Below are 17,398 nucleotides of genomic sequence, written 5' to 3'. Positions count from 1 at the left end.
TTTTTATTGCAACATAAGTAAATACAAATTCTTATTGCAATCCCAGCTGGAATGAAGAGACAGACACAGGCTTGGAATGAAAGGGCCGTTTATTAAAATGACCATTAACATAAACAAGGCAAGGGCCAACAAAGCGGTACAGGTCAAGCTACGGGGTCAGCTCGGGACCTCCACTTTGACCTGCCTGGGCGAGCCCGAAAGCCCCGGGTATAGGCCATCCCTTGAATGGCTGCAAGCCAGGCAAGGGATCCCCCCATCAAGCACCTAACACCCCAGCCGTACAGCATGAGGGAAGGCCTTATGCCTGGAGATCCCCGCAGGCACCTGCCTGTGCTATGGTAGCCGCCACCAGCATACCACACTAATGGCAGACCCTGTATTGTCGAAGGCTTTCACGGCCGGAGAACGATGGTTGTTGTAGATTTTCTGGGCTGTATCGCCGTGGTCTTGGCATTGTAGTTCCTGACATTTCGCCAGCAGCTGTGACTGGCATCTTCATAGGTGTAGCACCAAAAGACAGAGATCTCTCAGTGTCACAGTGTGGAAAAGAAGTTGGCAGGTAGTTTATATCTACTCAGGAAGGTAGGGTTGGGCTAAGTCATCCTGTAAGAGTTTCCCAGGGTGTGGAATGCTAATGGAGGGAGGCTTCACTGTATTCTGAGGAGGTTCTTTTGCATATGGATTGGTGCTTGATATGCTAATCTTCTCTGCAGGGCTATTGTCGGGTATAGAGTATTTTGTTAGCCTGGTGTTTTTCAGGACTGGAAACCATGCTCTATTCATTCTTAAGGTCTCTTCTTTCCTGTTGAAATTGTGCTTATGCTTATGAATTTCAATGGCTTCCCTGTGCAATCTGACGAAGTAGTTGGAAGTGTTGTCCAGTATTTTAGTGTCCTGGAATAGGATACTGTGTCCTGTTTGAGTTAGGCTATGTTCAGCCAATGCTGATTTTTCCGGATGGCCAAGTCTGCAGTGTCTTTCATGTTCTTTTATTCTTGTCTGGATGCTACGCTGTGTGGTCCTGATGTAAACTTGTCCACAGCTGCAGGGTATGCGGTATACTCCTGCAGAGGTGAGGGGGTCGCTACTGTCTTTTGCTGATCGTAGCATCTGTTTATTTTTCTGGTGGGTCTGAATACTGCTTGAAAGTTGTGCTTTTTCATAAGCTTTCCCATCTGATCAGTGATTCCTTTGATATATGGCTACTGACAACCAGTTACTTCCAATGGGATAACGAATTCTGTGAACAGACGGATGGGGTGGCCATGGGAAGCCCTCTCAGCCCAGTTATAGAAAACTTCTACAAGGAACATTTTGAAAAAACAGCTCTAGAATCAGCACCCCACAAATCTACAGTCTGGTTCCGGTTTGTAGATGATACCTTTATCATTTGGAGCCATGGTGAGGAAGAATTGATGGAGTTTTTAAACCACCTCAACAATATCCACCTGAACATACAATTCACCATGGAGAAAGAAATCGGGGGGAAACTTCCATTTCTAGATACCTTGGTCATCCACAAAGCAAACTTTCAGTTAGGTCACAAGGTCTACAGGAAACCAACTCACACATATCGGTACTTACACAAAAACTCCAATCACCACCCTCAACAGAAAAGAGGCATAATAAAAACATTAGTAGACCGTGCAAGACGGATATGTGAACCGCACTTTCTCAACGAGGAAACTAATCATCTAAACCCTGCACTTCAAGCAAATGGCTACTCCAGAAATGAAATCAGAAGAGCAATTAAACCAAGGATAAATCAAACAACCAAGGAAAAACAGTCTCCCACAGGAAACTGTTTTTGCCATATATCAAAGGAATCACTGATCAGTAAAAGACAGTAGAGACCCCCTCACCTCTGCAGGAGTATACCTCATATCCTGCAGCTGTGGACAAGTTTACATCGGGACCACACAGCGTAGTATCCGGACAAGAATAAAAGAACATGAAAGACACTGCAGACTTGGCCATCTGGAAAAATCAGCAGTGGCTGAACATAGCCTAACTCAAACAGGACACAGTATCCTATTCCAGGACACTAAAATACTGGACAACACTTCCAACTACTTCGTCAGATTGCACAGGGAAGCCATTGAAATTCATAAGCATAAGCACAATTTCAACAGGAAAGAAGAGACCTTAAGAATGAATAGAGCATGGTTTCCAGTCCTGAAAAACACCAGGCTAACAAAACACTCTATACCCAACAATAGCCCTGCAGAGAAGATTAGCATATCAAGCACCAATCCATATGCAAAAGAACCTCCTCAGAATACAGTGAAGCCTCCCTCCATTAGCATTCCACACCCTGGGAAACTCTTACAGGATGACTCAGCCCACCCCTACCTTCCTGAGCAGATATAAACTACCTGCCACTTCTTTTCCACACTGTGACACTGAGAGATCTCTGTCTTTTGGTGCTACACCTATGAAGATGCCAGTCACAGCTGCTGGCGAAGCGTCAGGAACTACAATGCCAAGACCACAGCTATACAGCCCGGAAAATCCACAACAACCAGTGGCAGACCCTGTTCCCCACCCCTGGGGAAGTGCCACTGGGTGCTCACCGGCCAACACCCTATTCCCAAAACTCTCCTGCCAGTGACATAACCAAACAGCACCACCACTCAAATGCCTCAACACTGCCGTTAGTGCAAGGTAGGCGAAAAAACCCATTTCCCCATAGCCAATCAGGGAAAAAAGGTAAAAAATTCCTACCTGGCTCTGCCACAGCAGCCAGCTAATCCTGCACTAAAAACAAGGAGAGGTGGGTGGGCCAAGCACTTTTAGCAACTGCGGCCGGGGGAAAGCGGAGCCGCCTGCAAAAGGCTCATGGCTCCGCCCCTGGCCAAAGCCCTGCATGCCCGGGAAGGGAGCCTGTCTCCTTTCCTCCAGGCAGCTCTGCAACGAACAGTTCCCAGCTCAAGCAGCTACGCTGCTGCTGGGATAGCCGCATTATATATCAATTTATTGAGAATTTTTCTTTATATTTTGCCAAAACAATAATTCATATACAAACAGTAGCACAATTAAAAAATAATTTCCACATATTTACCAAATTAAATATATTACCTCCTCTTTGTCAGTCAAGCAAGCCTTTATTGGCATATATAAAATATAAAATTTTTAAATACAGAGACTCCATACAAAATGAGATTAAAATACAGATAGGAGCACGGCAACAGTGCAGCAAAACCAGTACAGAATATTACTTGTCATGGCGTATAGCCATGGCACTGTAGAGAAACTTAGCTACTATTTCAGTTATTTCCCCATCTGGGTTGTCAAGCAGGACCTGAACTTTAAAATCATCAGAAAACTCTGAAAGTTGGGCTAATATAGGATGTAGAAGATACTGGCGTGGCGCCAGATAAAAAGGGCACTGGAGAAGAACATGGGAAACAGTTTCAACATAGTCCATCAAACAAGGACAACACCTGCTATAATAAGGAATCCCATGAAATCTGCCAGATAAAATGGCTGAATGAAGAACATTAAATCTGGCCAGAAAAAAGGCTCTATGTAAATTGGGAGCCAGGAGTTGGTAAAGGTATACTGCTGGGAAACTTACATTAGGGAAAATCCCCAAGTTTAGGGAAGAACAAGTTCCATTCGCAGAACTATAGTTTGTAACTCTAATCCCAAAAGACTGGATTTTATTTTTGAGAAGGCCTCAGACTCAGATAGCAGGGATAAAGATTCTATAGATAAGTTCAAGGAACTTATTTTACCTTCAATACAGGCTGACCAACTAGAGTTGGCAAATTCCGATAATAAATGGTACGTATAACTGAGGAGATCAGAATTAAAATGGAGTTTCAACCAATATTTAATAGTGTGAAGCCATGCCTTGGTGGCCAACAAATTTTGACCGCACTCTAAGCATAAGGCAGCATATGGAACACACATAGGAACCCCCATGATCTTACGCAGAAAGTTAGATTGAAAACGTTCAACTGAATTGTCAATAGCATCAATCCAGAGCGGGGCCCCGTATAATCTGAGCTCCAATTTTAGCATTGAAGGCTTTAAGAGCAGCCGGCACATATTGGTTACCTCGATCAGAAAAATAAAAGTGGGATATTGCTGCAGCATTAACTTTGGCTGTATTGATAGCCATCCTACAGTGGAAGGTCCACGTAGCATTAGATTGGAAATAGACACCCAGGTATTTAAAGTGCATAACTTGTTCAAGTCTATTACCATTGACAATCCAGTTATGCAGTTTTCGGGACCTCCTCTTTGTAATAAAGTTAATTTTAACAAAATAAATGTCTCTTTAGATGTAGAAATCCATTCACTTATACTGAGCTAAGAACTTGAGACACCTGTTTCCAATATTTCAGAAACACAATGCTTGCATCTCTAATCAAATGAAGGAACACATTTCTTAAATCCTTGGTATAGGTTTAACATAGTTTATAAGTAAAATCTCTGGAGTTACCTGTAAATCCATTCCCATACCTTTATTTAAAGTATTCATTATTTCCTGCCACTGAACCTTTGTACATGGACAATTCTATCACATATGCAGAAAATCTGCCTTACAAAACCAGCATTGACTAGGACATAATTTATAGATCCCAGATAAAGTTTTTTGGGGGGTGGGAGAGGGTCATGTATATCTCAACATTTATTACATATATATTACAACGTTATTACAACTACATTACAATATTTATAGCCCATCTTTCTGCCTGATCAAGGCCACTCAGGGGGCTAACAATAAAAATGGCATAAGATACTTCATAAAATTAATTTAAAACAGTTGAAATACATTATGAAATACAATAAACAAGGCAAACAGCCAGGCTCCTCATACTTATTGTTGGATAGATCAGATGGAGGTCCATCAAAGTGTTTGATGTTAAGAATCACTATTCTGTGCTGTGTCTGAAACTCGTTCTGGGTTTTGAATCACAGCTCACTCACTTTGCTAGGTCATAGGTTTGGTTTTCAGGTTTTTGGTTCTAGAACAGGGGTGCCCAGCATGGTGCCCATGGGCACAATTGCCCCCCCCCCCAACACGTTTCCTGGTGTCCACCAAGTGTTTTAAGAACATGAATGGGGCCAGGTGGAGCTTTTGCCCAGCAGGGCTTCTGAATAGTCATGGAAGAACTGATTGGCTGTGCATATTTTTAAAAACATTGCTTTGGCTGAGGCTGCTTCCACAGCACAAGGGATCTTCACTGTATAAATGAAGGTAAGCTGCAGCAGCCATTTTGTGGCATTTTGTGGCTGGCTTTGACTCCTGAAGCAGCCATTTTGTGGAAACCATTTTGTTACTGTCCCCACCACACTGTATCAGAATTCCAATTGTTTCTGCAGGCTCAGAAAGGTTGGGGACCCCTGTCCAAGATGCACATCTAAGGATATATGATTAAATATAAAATAGTGCAAGTGGAATATTTCAGATGCAAAGGTATGCTTCATAGTGCGGGAGATAAATGCATTTTTTAATCTCATCTTAAAGGATGATGGTAAATTAAAATGCATACATATATGTGTATGCAGGGCTTTTTTTCAGCAGGAACATGGTGGAACGGAGTTCCGGCATCTCTTTAAAATGGTCACATGGCCGGTGGCCCCGCCCCCTGATTTCCAGACAGAAGGGAGTTTAGGTGGCGCGAAGGGCAATCTAAACTCCCCTCTGTCTGGAGATCAGAGGGGCAGGGCCACTGGCCATGTGACCATTTTTGCCATGGGCGATTTCAACTTAAAAAAACTCCCCCCTTGTTCTAGCTGACCCAAAGTGACATCATTGTGCGGTCTTGAGTTCCACCACTGAGTTCCACCACCTCTTTTCCCAGAAAAAAAGCCCTGTGTGTATGTGTAAACTCAACAAAACGGCATAGCTACACCGCATCTCTTCTTTCTGAGGATCTGAGATGACTTCACAACATGACAGTTATAAATAAGATATATACTGATAAAAATGTGATTTTGTTTTACTTTGAGTTACTTATTGCCTACATGTAGCACCATAAGGAATACCGCAGTTCCAGTGGCATTGCAAGGTGAACTACTGTGGTCTTGTGAACCAGGACTGGAATCATCATGTGTACACCTGGGAGGAAGCATCTGTGAAAAAGGCAGAATTTCTCTCCCAGCGCAATATTGTATCAATGCAGGCAATCAAGATCCACAGACTGTGACTGATAGCCCCTATCAGGTATTTAGACAGGCCGAGGACCAGCAGCATGAGCTTAACAGTGCAATCCTAAGAAGAGTTACTCCAGTCTAAGTCCATTGAAATCAATGGGCTTAGACTGGAGTAATTCTGCTTAGGATTGCACTGGTAGTTCTTTTTCTGTATGAATGGTAGGATTCAGGTGCATTTGGATGAGATTATGTAGTTCACCAAAGAAGCATCATGCAGAGATATGTGGAAGTCTGCTGCCAGCATACATTATCAATGAACTTGGTTCTAACTGGACAGAAAAAGAATGAAGCAAAATAAGAGATTAGAAACTACCATTTTGTGGAGAAAGAAAGCAGATTCTCACTACTTATTAATTTCTGCTGAAAGAACCATCAAGTACTGCAATACTACATAGAGTTATATAAGTAAAAACACAAGCTCGTGCCCCAAAGCACATGGCATCTGAATGCCACCGTGGTGGTATGGACAGAACATAAGAATGGGGCAATAATAAAGTCAAGGGATATATGTAAGTGGATGTTCAGTGTGAAACTGCTTTTATGTTAACTTTCAAGAAGATTTTGTTAAAATGTCAAGGCACATGAATGAACATCAAGATTATAAACTTCTAAGTAAATGTTTGGAAAAAATACAAATAATAATGTTTTGCTCTTATTTAGGGTTGCAAGTGTCATCCAGAGCTTTCAGAGCGTTGCATTATGCCTTATGTCTACTGCAAGACACACAAGTATTATTATTACTATGTCCATTTTATAAATGATCTGTAGAAATTGCTGGCTTGTCTAAGGTCACTGATTGAGTCAATGTGAGGAATTCTTGATTTCCTTCTCAGATATATTTTAAATACCTTCTTTTCTCATGCCCCCTTAAAAACCTTTTTCTTTCAATGTATTCTTTTAGAGCTGAAGGGGGGAAAGGTGCATAGCAATTTTAAAGCTCTTTAGCAACTTATCCAAAAGATACCATAAATACATAATAGAGGTGTTACGTTCACCTTCGTTTAAATGTCTTTTGTCTCCAGGACATGGTCTCAGAAGCTTCAAAAACTGTTTATGAGCTGTATGTATTTGCTTTTTGACTTCTCATTCCCGTCCTCTGTCTCAGTGTGCATTACAATACCAGTTGATAAGGCCAGGCAAGTTAATCAAGATCCCTTGAATAAAAGTGTGTGTGTGTGTGTGTGTCTGTGTGTGTGTGATGTTGCAGGTAAATGAGAATATTGACTGGTTATTTGCACTACCTTCACTTCCTTTTCTCACAAGAGGGGCCGTCGTCACACGGGCTTTTATTTAGCACTAAAATGGCGCTATTTCCTGGCAAACACCCACTTTATTCAAACACTGTAGCGATTTTCTCTCTTCTGCTTTGTGCTTGATAGTCGCGCTATTTTGTGCCTCAGTGTGAATGCCTCACATCGATGTATTTCGCCTTGCAACGTCCTATGCCCTCCCTTCAATCCCAGAATCCATTTCTTCCTGCGACTCCCCTTTTTTAATTTTATTATGTCCTTATAACGCCATAACGCCATAACACAATGCAAACTTTCTGCTGAAGTAAAAATGACTCAGTCGCCATGGCAGAGTCTTCAGCGATGGGGATCACGTCAGACAGGGAGTTTTCTGCGGGCAAAGGGCTATTTATATAATTTCAAAGTTGGAAAAACAAAAGGGTCGTAATGTTTTGCTCTAACGGAATGTTTATATGCTGTTATTCCGTTATAGCGGAATTAAACGCCAGAATAATAAAAAAAAAAGGGGGGGGGAGGAGCTGCTTCTGTGCGGTTAGAGAAAACAGAACAGAGTGCTTCGGTGTGGACAGCTGGTGGCGCGAAGAGCCGTTAGGTGACCCAAAGAAACGTTACTGTGCCGATAACAGGTAGGACGCTATATGCTGTAAATTTAACGGAAGAGATGCCCGTGTGACGACGGCCAGGGTATTTTTCAGATGACATGAGCAACTAAAACTCAGAACTTTTTATTAACTGAGTAGAGGAATTGGAAGAAGTTTGGAAGTGCTTTGCACATAACTTTTATATATTTTAGTGATGCCTACATGGAATAGGGCAATTTCAGTTCTAACCTATTTCTGTTCCCTAGTCTGAGCCTTGGTCTCAGTGTATTCAGCAGGTTGAGTGCCAGCAGCTGAAACAGATGTTAGGCCATACTGGAATGGAGCGGCATGCTGCATCAGGACCTGGATATTCCTCTTGACATCTGGATGCTGCTGGGTTGTGAAGCCTGCCTTAGGCCAAGAGGCTGTAGGAGCCTTGTGGCTGTGAGCATAGGGTCTTTGCTGCTCTTTAAGCGATTAGGGCACTGAAGCAGCAATAATGCTGAATTATCGCTTGGTTGCTTTCTTCCAAGGAATCTTGGGACAAAAGGGTAGTCAAGGTGGAGTATTTACAGGAAAGTCATGTTCATGGAGAAAAGGCTAATTGCTGTGTGTTTAAAATAAAACCCTTCAGCTTATTTTAATCTTCAAATAGCTAGAGGATTAAAAAAAACCTTTTTATTTACTAATTTTTCTTAAGCACTGAACAAATACACATGCAGAAAATCCAGATAATATAATTTGAAATCATAAGAATTAAAGGAGATACTTTTACAACTAGTTTCCAATTACATAGTTTAGTCCAGTTGTATATATAACTGACAACATGAAAATGAAGGTATATGAAAGTTCTTGCCAGTAAGAGGCATACAATATGCACTTCTTACAGATATAGGGAAGAATATTAGCAATGAAAACTGACAATTTTTTTTACAATTTCACTTTATCAAATTGAATACTGTGCTGTCACAGAACCAAAACTATCTGCTGCAACAAACAAAAAAGAAACCATATAGGTTCTTTCTTTAGTTTGAATAGCACTAGATTTTGTGCTGAAGACCAATTTGTTGCTCTCAGTTAACCTCTAGTATTCTAAGGGGTTTATATTTCATTAACACCAGCTAAAGGCCTGACCTGAGAGGCAACCAAAATGATTGAACTGCAGTTTCAGAGCCAGAGTCAGTAGGGAAACGAGTTTTAAAAGAGAGAGAGAAACCACCATTTACTGAAAAATTCCTTCTAGCTAAGCTGTATTTCAATGGACCATTTAATGCTCAGATGGACAAAGGTATTACTTCAGTCATTGAGTTGTATCAAACCCTTTCTCAGAGGCCCTGTTTAAAAATATCTACAGGAAAAGTGGTTTAGCATCATATTCTCAGCAGAGCAACACTCAGTCTGTTGGGAAAAAAAAGTGAAATGAGGTGAGACGCTGCCGTCATGTCAGTGCAAGTTTTTGCTTTACTCTCAAGATGGTTTCAGAAGGGATCTGTTCTTCTGAGTTTAGAAACTCCACATTCAGCACCCCTCCCCTCAATTCATTGTTTTGTTTTCCTCCTCCTCTCAGGTTAGTCATGATGACACTGTTCGTTATTGTTTTCTGACATATTAGATATCTAATTTTCTCTCTTTGGGGATTGATTTCTATATGTTTAAGTTTAAAATTTCAGCCCAGGATATTCTTTTTTAGCTACGTGGTCATCCTTTTTCAGTGTTATTGTGCAATATTCAGATTTTTGCTTATTGAAGAAAATTCAGTTAAAAATTGTTTATCTCTTTTATCTGATTGCATCTCATTCCTTTTCTTTTTCCAATTCTTTGATGCCAAATTTCCCCAAATTAAGTCAATAGGTAACAACATAGTAAAAGAGATTTAGTGTAGGTGCCAAGTATGAAGCACATTAGAACAAAAAAACCTGAATTTATGGGGCCTGAACTATCAGTGACAAACCAGGAAATAGGTCTATCTACTCAGAAAGTGGCAGTAATGAAAAGGCAAATGGTGTGGTAAGGGATTATTAGAAATAAGATTGAAAACAAAATCATCAGTATTATAATGGCCTTGTATAGCACTGAATGTAGCCAATTGCATTTGAATGATCTATACTGTTCAAGAATAGTTTATTAAATTACTGATGGTATGGAGAAATTAAACTATCCCCTTCCCTTAATACTAGGGGGGAATCACCAAATGGAGTTGGTAGGGGAGGTCATTCAGTAGGGTTGCCAACCTCCAGCTGAAGCCTGGAAATTTCCTTGAATTACATTTGATCTTCAGATTCCTTAAATCAGTTCCCTGAAGAAAATGGCTGTTCTGGATGGTGGACTGTTTGGCATCACCTCCATATTGAGTTCTGTTCCCTCGCCAAACCCCACCCTCTTCAGATTTCACCTTGCTGGGAACTCATGTAAAATGTAACATAGGTTGGCCCTTGGCATGTTATGCCAGATTGTAACAGGACTTTAGGAAATGACTTACAGTGAGAGAGTGAGAGAGAAGTCCTTTAACATATCTCCACATAGGAGAAGTCCTTTAACATATCTCCACATAGGAAGGAAAACTTTTTTTTGTCAAGTTTTGATGCTGTCGACATATACCATTATGGGGTGATATGTTACTTTACACCTAGATTTTTTCTGAAATTTAATAACACTAATAAAACTATTGCTTTATTTCAGATGGGAAGCAAATGCTATGTATAATAAAAGCAACGTCCAAGTGCCAAATTCTTTTGATTGCTGCAGCGGCTGGCAGCTATTTGTGGTTTATGATTGTACTTTTGTGGCTTTGCTTTCAGTTTTATGGTAAACTTGTTGTGAACAGGTAATTCAAGGAAGTTATATTTAAACATCATAATTGAATCTGTCCTATGTAATTTGGCTGTTCTCAGGGAGCACAATACCCCTCAATTTATTCTGTCAAAGTTGCAGCTCAGAAAAATAAGTGTCAGCCTCTCTGTTGAAGAGTATCTTGTGTATGTAAACTTTAGTGGAAATTTGCTGTCATTTATATAAAGGCTATGGGTGCAAGGAGTTCCGATGCATAAGATTGTCCTCACCTGTAAGGTCAAGAGACACAAACACTTGGGTTAAACTACGTTTATTACAACTGATCTGCAGCACAACATTAAAATACTTTATCTTCACTCCCCAAATTGGGTGCGTTAAGTCTAAAGCAGTCCCTGGCTCAAAATCCAGTGCAGCCTGTTCTGCTGTACCTTACTTTTTCATTGCCTGCATAAAATTGAGAAGTATTGGATCCCATCCCCTTCCCCCATGCTGCCCACCACCATTCAGGGCAGAAACTGAACTTCCCTTACCATCATGTCTGCCTTTAAGGGAACTGTCTCTCCATTTAAATCAATGGGCAAACTTACCGTCCAAAAACATAGGAATGGCTGAGCACACAGAGAAGTGATAGAGTACACACAAGGCCTCAGGTTTAATCCTTAGCACCTGCAGGTAAAAAAAATTCAGGTAGGAGATGCTGGGAAAGCTTCTACTGGTCAGAACAGATAAAGGCGAGTTAGATGGATCAATGGCCTGACAGTAAAAGCCAGTGTCATATGTTAAAAAAATGTTCATTACAGGCTCTGTATCAAAGCAATAGTCTGCATTATTTTTTAAATCTTGACACAGATTCTCAACCATATTTTTCATCCTTCTGTACCACCTTGGCTACTATACACTAGGCTTGCCAAATTTCCTCCCCCTCCTAGTTGCTGTCCCCTGTTCTGCCAGCTCTCATCATTGGAGAAAATGGGGGGAATAGGGGATAATATCACAGAAAGGAAAGAGCCCTGTGGTGCAGAGTGGTAAGCTGCAGTACAGCAGCCCAAGCTCTGCTCATAACCTGAGTTCGATCCTGGCGGAAGCCAGGTTCAGATAGCCGGCTCAGGGTTAACTCAGCATTCCATCCTTCTGAGGTTGGTAAAATGAGGACCCAGTTTCCTGGGGGTAAAGTGTAGATGACTGGGGAAGGCAATGGCAAATCACCCCGTAAAAAGTCTGCCAAGAAAACATCGTGATGCAGCATCCCCCCATGGGTCAGTAATGACTCGATGCTTGCACAGGAGATTACCTTTACCTTTTTTTACCTATCACAGATAGGAAGGAGATGGAAGAGTTGAACTTTGACCTGGATGTGATGTCACATCTTGTTCAACACAAGAAATGGCATACCCCCAAATCTCCAGGAATTTCTTAACTTGGATTTGGCAATCCTATACACCTCCCATCTTTATATCATGCTTCCTCCATGCTTATAGCTTAGATTTTCAGATTGTAGGCTGGGATGGAGGGTCATGGAAGATGGAACATCATCACTGCCAAAAAAGATTCTTTATCCTAAAGAGACTTTGAATGCTGTAGCTAAATGCTGGAGGGAGGAATAGCTAAGTGACAGTACTTTGCATAAACAGCCTGCTCAAATGCACTTCACTTACCACATTGATGGCTGATATGGGATGATATATGCAGTGTAAGTTTTTAGAAGTTCAGAAATTTCAGAAACAGAGATGTATTTTATGACATTACAGGAAAGCCAGACAACTGAAATATCCTGAATTGCCACCACAGTTGGAATAAAGAGACAGACACATAAATTGGGATCTAAAGGGCTGCTTTATTAATGTAACAGCAACATATTATCAAATATGGCAAGGGCCTAAACTAGTGGTACAGGTCGGGCCCTGGGGTCACTGCAGGACCTCCGCCCTGACCTGTCTGGGCGAGTCACCCACTGCTCCGTATGTGAGCCATCCATCATATGGTTGGGACCCGGCCTGGCTAGGCTAAGTGATTCACCCCTTTAAAGCTCCCCCACCCAGCCATAAAGCTGTGGGGGGAGACTGGCTTGTCCAGAGATTCCCCACCAGGGCGTCTGTCCTCGCAATTGGGCCATAAAGCAGCCAGCCACCCCTGACACACCCCAGTTTCCCCACCAATGAACAGCAGCCTGAGAAGGCCTGCAAGCTCCGCCCCCAACAGAGACCTGGATGGCCAGAAACGCCTGCCTGCCTCCATTCGTCTGTGGGGGCAAATAACGGCACCTGGCTAAGGCAGTAGTTGCCACCTGCCAGGAGTGCTGCATTATCCCCCACTTCTCGTTGCCCTATTTTACAGAAAGTTTTATGAAGGAGGTTGGATGGCTAGTATGGCAATCATGTTGTAGAAGAGTGGATGTCCTACTAAAGATAGTAAAGCAGCTATAATGGTGAGGGAAGTTCACACCAATGGTCATTATATGTGATTCTTCCTGGCATGAGAGATGACATTGTGCAAATCAGACATCTGTTTCATCTTTGCCTACACAGAGGGGTGTGCACACGAAAAATATTCGGGTTTTGGAAAAAACCTTGAAATCCGTAGCGGTATGCCACTTCAGATTCAGGTTTCTAAGTCGCTTCGATATGCTCCATAAAGATTCGGAGCATACTGAACTGAGGGGGGAGGGGGGAGGAGGAGGCCACCCCAACCTTAAACTCACCCCCCACCCTTTAACCCCATCCCCCACCACCACCCCACTTACCTGGTCAGGCTCCATGCATCAATGCAGCGCTGGCCAGCTGGCTGGCAGACAGGGCTTTCCCTGCCGCTGCCGCCGCCTCCGTCGCAGCTGGCCATCAGAGAGGGCTTTCCCCACTGCCGGCACTGTGGCTGGCCAGCAGAAAGGGCCTTGCCTGCTGCCGGTGCTGTGCCGGTGTGGCTGGCTGGCAAAGAGTGCCTTCCTTGCCGCCAGCACTGCACCGGCGTGGCTTGCCGGAAGAGAGGGCCGTCACTACTGGAGGCTAGCAGGGAGACTGGATGGCCTCCTCCACCTCCAGCTGGTGCCAGGTAAGTGGGGGTGGGGAGGAAAGGGTGGGAATGGAAAAATTTAAAGGGCCCTTCCCCGAAGCTTCCCGAAGCATGACGAATGCTTCAGAAAGCTTTGCTTTGGGATTTCCAAATTGGGGCCAGCAGTATTTTACCCGAATCAGATACCCGAAGTGCACACCCGTACTTGTTATATATGTCATGTGCGTGAAAAAAGAAAAGACTGTATTTGAAGTATAGGTCGAAGGACAGGAGAAGTAAACTGTGTAACACAGGAAGATGAGGGGGCTCGTGTAGATCAATGGGATGTATGTAAGCAAAAACTATAGCCCAATCTCACTGTTTGTGAATGCTTCTGTGTAGGGTTTTTATGTGAGTGAGCCCCATGTTTGAGCCATGCTATGGAGCCAACACAGAAAGTTGCTGTAATTGCCTTTAGTTATGAACACAAGCAGGATATCATTTAAAGAAAAATTAGCTGGGTACAAATTTGTTTTTTAGTTTATATTTCCCTCTGGGCTAAACTTTAAAATTGATGTTCTGTGGCTAGCATTATTAATTAGAGTTTTTTGTCACTATTACAAGCACAGTTAAAACTGCACTGATAGCACAGTACTCATGAAGACAGCAAAGGCAGTCACATCATCTGAGTTCATGATAAATCTTCTGTGCTGCTAATATTTGCACCAGAACCCATTATCTGTTCTCTGTAACAATGACTGAGGGTCTGTTTCTCTTGAAAGCTGAGGCAAGAAATCAGAATCCATAAAAGACTCATATAGTTTTTCTAATTGTTAATGGTTTTGCATGCAATTATGCCCTTTTCCGGAATAATAAAAAAGATTTCCCCAGCACAGGTCAGGATCTTTGCCCCTGACTGATTTTATAGATCCTTTTAACATCTGTCCTGTCGACTGTGAGCTTCATTAGCATATAACAGACTTTAGTGTGTTTAGAATCTACAGAATTTTTGCTCAACCTCAGTCTTTCCAGGAGATGACAACCAGAGATGGGATAACAGGGGCTGGATAGCAACAACAATAGAAACCACAAAATGAAGAAAAAAATGTTCATGTTCCAATAAAGTTTGTAAGAATTGTATGGCTTTAAGATTCCCCCCTTATCCGAAGAGTTACAATTGGCAGTCTGTTTTTCAGAAATAAGGAAAGTGGTATGATACAGAAAAAGGAAAGCCTATTCATATCTGTGTGGGAACCTAATCAGGCTCTTGTTTCCAGTGACGATGGGCTCCCCAGTTACACCAGGTCTGCAGCAAGAATGCTCCTTTTGTGCACCGATAATGTGGAAGCGATAAAATTTCCTTTAAAAGACATATGTGTTTACATCATGAAATGTGTTGTTTGACAAAAAGCTTTGTTCTCTGCATATTTTTCTTGCAGAGTTTTATGCTGAGTTGTTTTTCTGGAAAGCTTTGATTAGTTAGAATCAGTTTGCCAAATTAAAATAGATACTTGTTTCATGAATCCTCTTGCTAAGCTGTAAATTATAGGAAAATGAGTAAGGAATGACAGAAAGAAGTACTGAATTGAACCTGTGACCAACATCAGACATTAAAATCTAAGGGCATAACTTTTCCAGAGCAGTACACTGAAACATAAATATTGCATTACCCAGTTCAAGAAGGGTCCTTTTAATAAAATAATGCTCTTGTTTTACATTTAAAATATTTAGTCACAATTTTTATTATTTATCTTTTGAAGAATTGTTAGCCAAATAACAAATAATTTTGATACCCATAGCAGGTATTTTTTCTGGCTATATAGTTCCCAAGATGGCCCTTTGTAATGATGTAAATAAAAACACATCTTTACAGAGATCAAAGTTCGCTATGCATGAGGCAGTCTAAAAAGCAAATCAAGTCCAATGTCTTCATGGATGTTACAGTGCTTCAAGATCACTTGGGAAAAGAATCCAGCTTTATAGGGCTAGGCTGAGGTGTTCAGCCTGCTGCTGGGTTGTGAACCTTATAGAGATACCATTTTTCTGCTACTTGTTGGAAGGACCTATTGCTGGTGTGCATGCTTAGAAAGCAGGACCGGAGAGGTCATTGGGAGGGGACTGAGTGTTCCGCAGAGGGCGAGGTGAGAAGAGGGGCCGTGTACTTGTGTGGGAGAGGAGGGCCGAGCCCAAGGCTTCCTGGCTGCATTGCGCAGCAGGACCGGGACGGAGGGATCCCACATCCACCCTGAAGGAGTGTGCAGACTGTTGTGGCAGAGGCTTGTCCGCTCCTCCTGTGTCACAGTGGAGGCTGTTGCCAGCATCACTCACCTTCCTGCCTTCGTGGAAAGGAAGTGATTGGTTGTGGCGGCATTACCCATTCACCCCTGCCCAGAGGGGACAGCCGCTGCTGTTGGCAGGGGCCACTGTGACGTACAATCTTATGCGCAACAGCAGTTTATCTGTCCCTCGTGGCCCAAAGCCAAAGCATCATACAGCACCCACCGTCCGGCCTTTACGGAAACGGTGTGAGGGTGAGGGACCCATTCCCCCCTGCTCAGAGGGGGCAGCAGGTGACCACAGAAAGGAGGGTACTGTGTGGTGCCACACTAACACCAGCAACAGCTCCTGAGCTGCCCCTCATGCCCAAAAGCAGCAGCGGCAGACCTTAACCACCTTCCTGCCTTCGCGGAAAGGACACGTGACTGGTCGTGGGTCCCATTCCCTCCATGCACAGAGAGGACAGCAGGTACACATGGATAGGGGTGCACCATGCAGCTCAAACCTGTCAAACTCAGCAAAAGCTTCTGAGCTGCCCCTCGGGGTCCAAAGCAGTGGCAGCAGACAGCACCCAACTTCCTGTCTTCATGGAAAGGGTGGGAGGGACCCATCCCCCCCTGCTCAGAGGGGACAGCAGGTGCCATGGAAGGGGAGGGTACCATACGGTGCCACTCTCACATCGGCAACAGAAGCAGAGCTGTTCCTCGTGTCCAAAAGCGGCATCAGCTGGCAGCACCACGCCTTCCTGCCTTCGCGGAAAGGATGGGATGGGAAAGACAGGAGAGGTTGGGAGGCATCTGAGCAGATCCAGAGAGGAAGAGGTGTGAAGAGGGAATAGGAATTTGTCTGGGAGAGGAGGGCAAAGGGTCACCAGCCATGGAAGCAGCCCTGAAAACTGAGGGAGGCTTGAGCCTGCTGTGGATGAGCTGGGCCGGCTACAACCCCAAGATGGCTCAGAGCCCGGGTAGGTCCAGGTCCACAGGAGGGTGCCCCAGTAGGTTGAGGTTCACCTTGATGAACGTCAACATGTCCACCAGGTCCGGGTGCAGACTTGCGCAGCGGGGACAGAGGAGGTCTCCCAGGTGGGAGAACACCTGCTCGCTCTGCACGCTGGTGGGAGGGCAGGACAGGATGTTTGTTGCCACGATGGACAGGTCCGGCCATCGGTCAGATTTCCTCACCCAATACTGCAATGGGTTGGACTGGGGGGGCTCGGTGGGCTCAGAAAGGTACTCGTGCACCATTGCCCCTGCCTTGTCCTCCACTGAGAGGGATGCACCCGCCGTGCAGTGGCTAACCACGCAGCCCACCGACAAGGCCCAGATATCAAATGTGTCAGTTGGGGTG

General features: G+C 43.4%; 1 protein-coding gene across 1 annotated transcript in view; it reads left to right on the top strand.

Annotated features, from left to right (window-relative positions):
• Positions 1–17,398, top strand: part of SOX6 (SRY-box transcription factor 6) — a 572,111-nt gene that overhangs the window by 403,136 nt on the left and 151,577 nt on the right. The window lies entirely within an intron of this gene.

The sequence above is a fragment of the Eublepharis macularius genome, chromosome 2 (genome assembly GCF_028583425.1).
Source record: "Eublepharis macularius isolate TG4126 chromosome 2, MPM_Emac_v1.0, whole genome shotgun sequence".
NCBI classification, from domain to species: Eukaryota; Metazoa; Chordata; class Lepidosauria; order Squamata; family Eublepharidae; genus Eublepharis; species Eublepharis macularius.
This window is presented reverse-complemented; position numbering and strand designations above follow the sequence as displayed.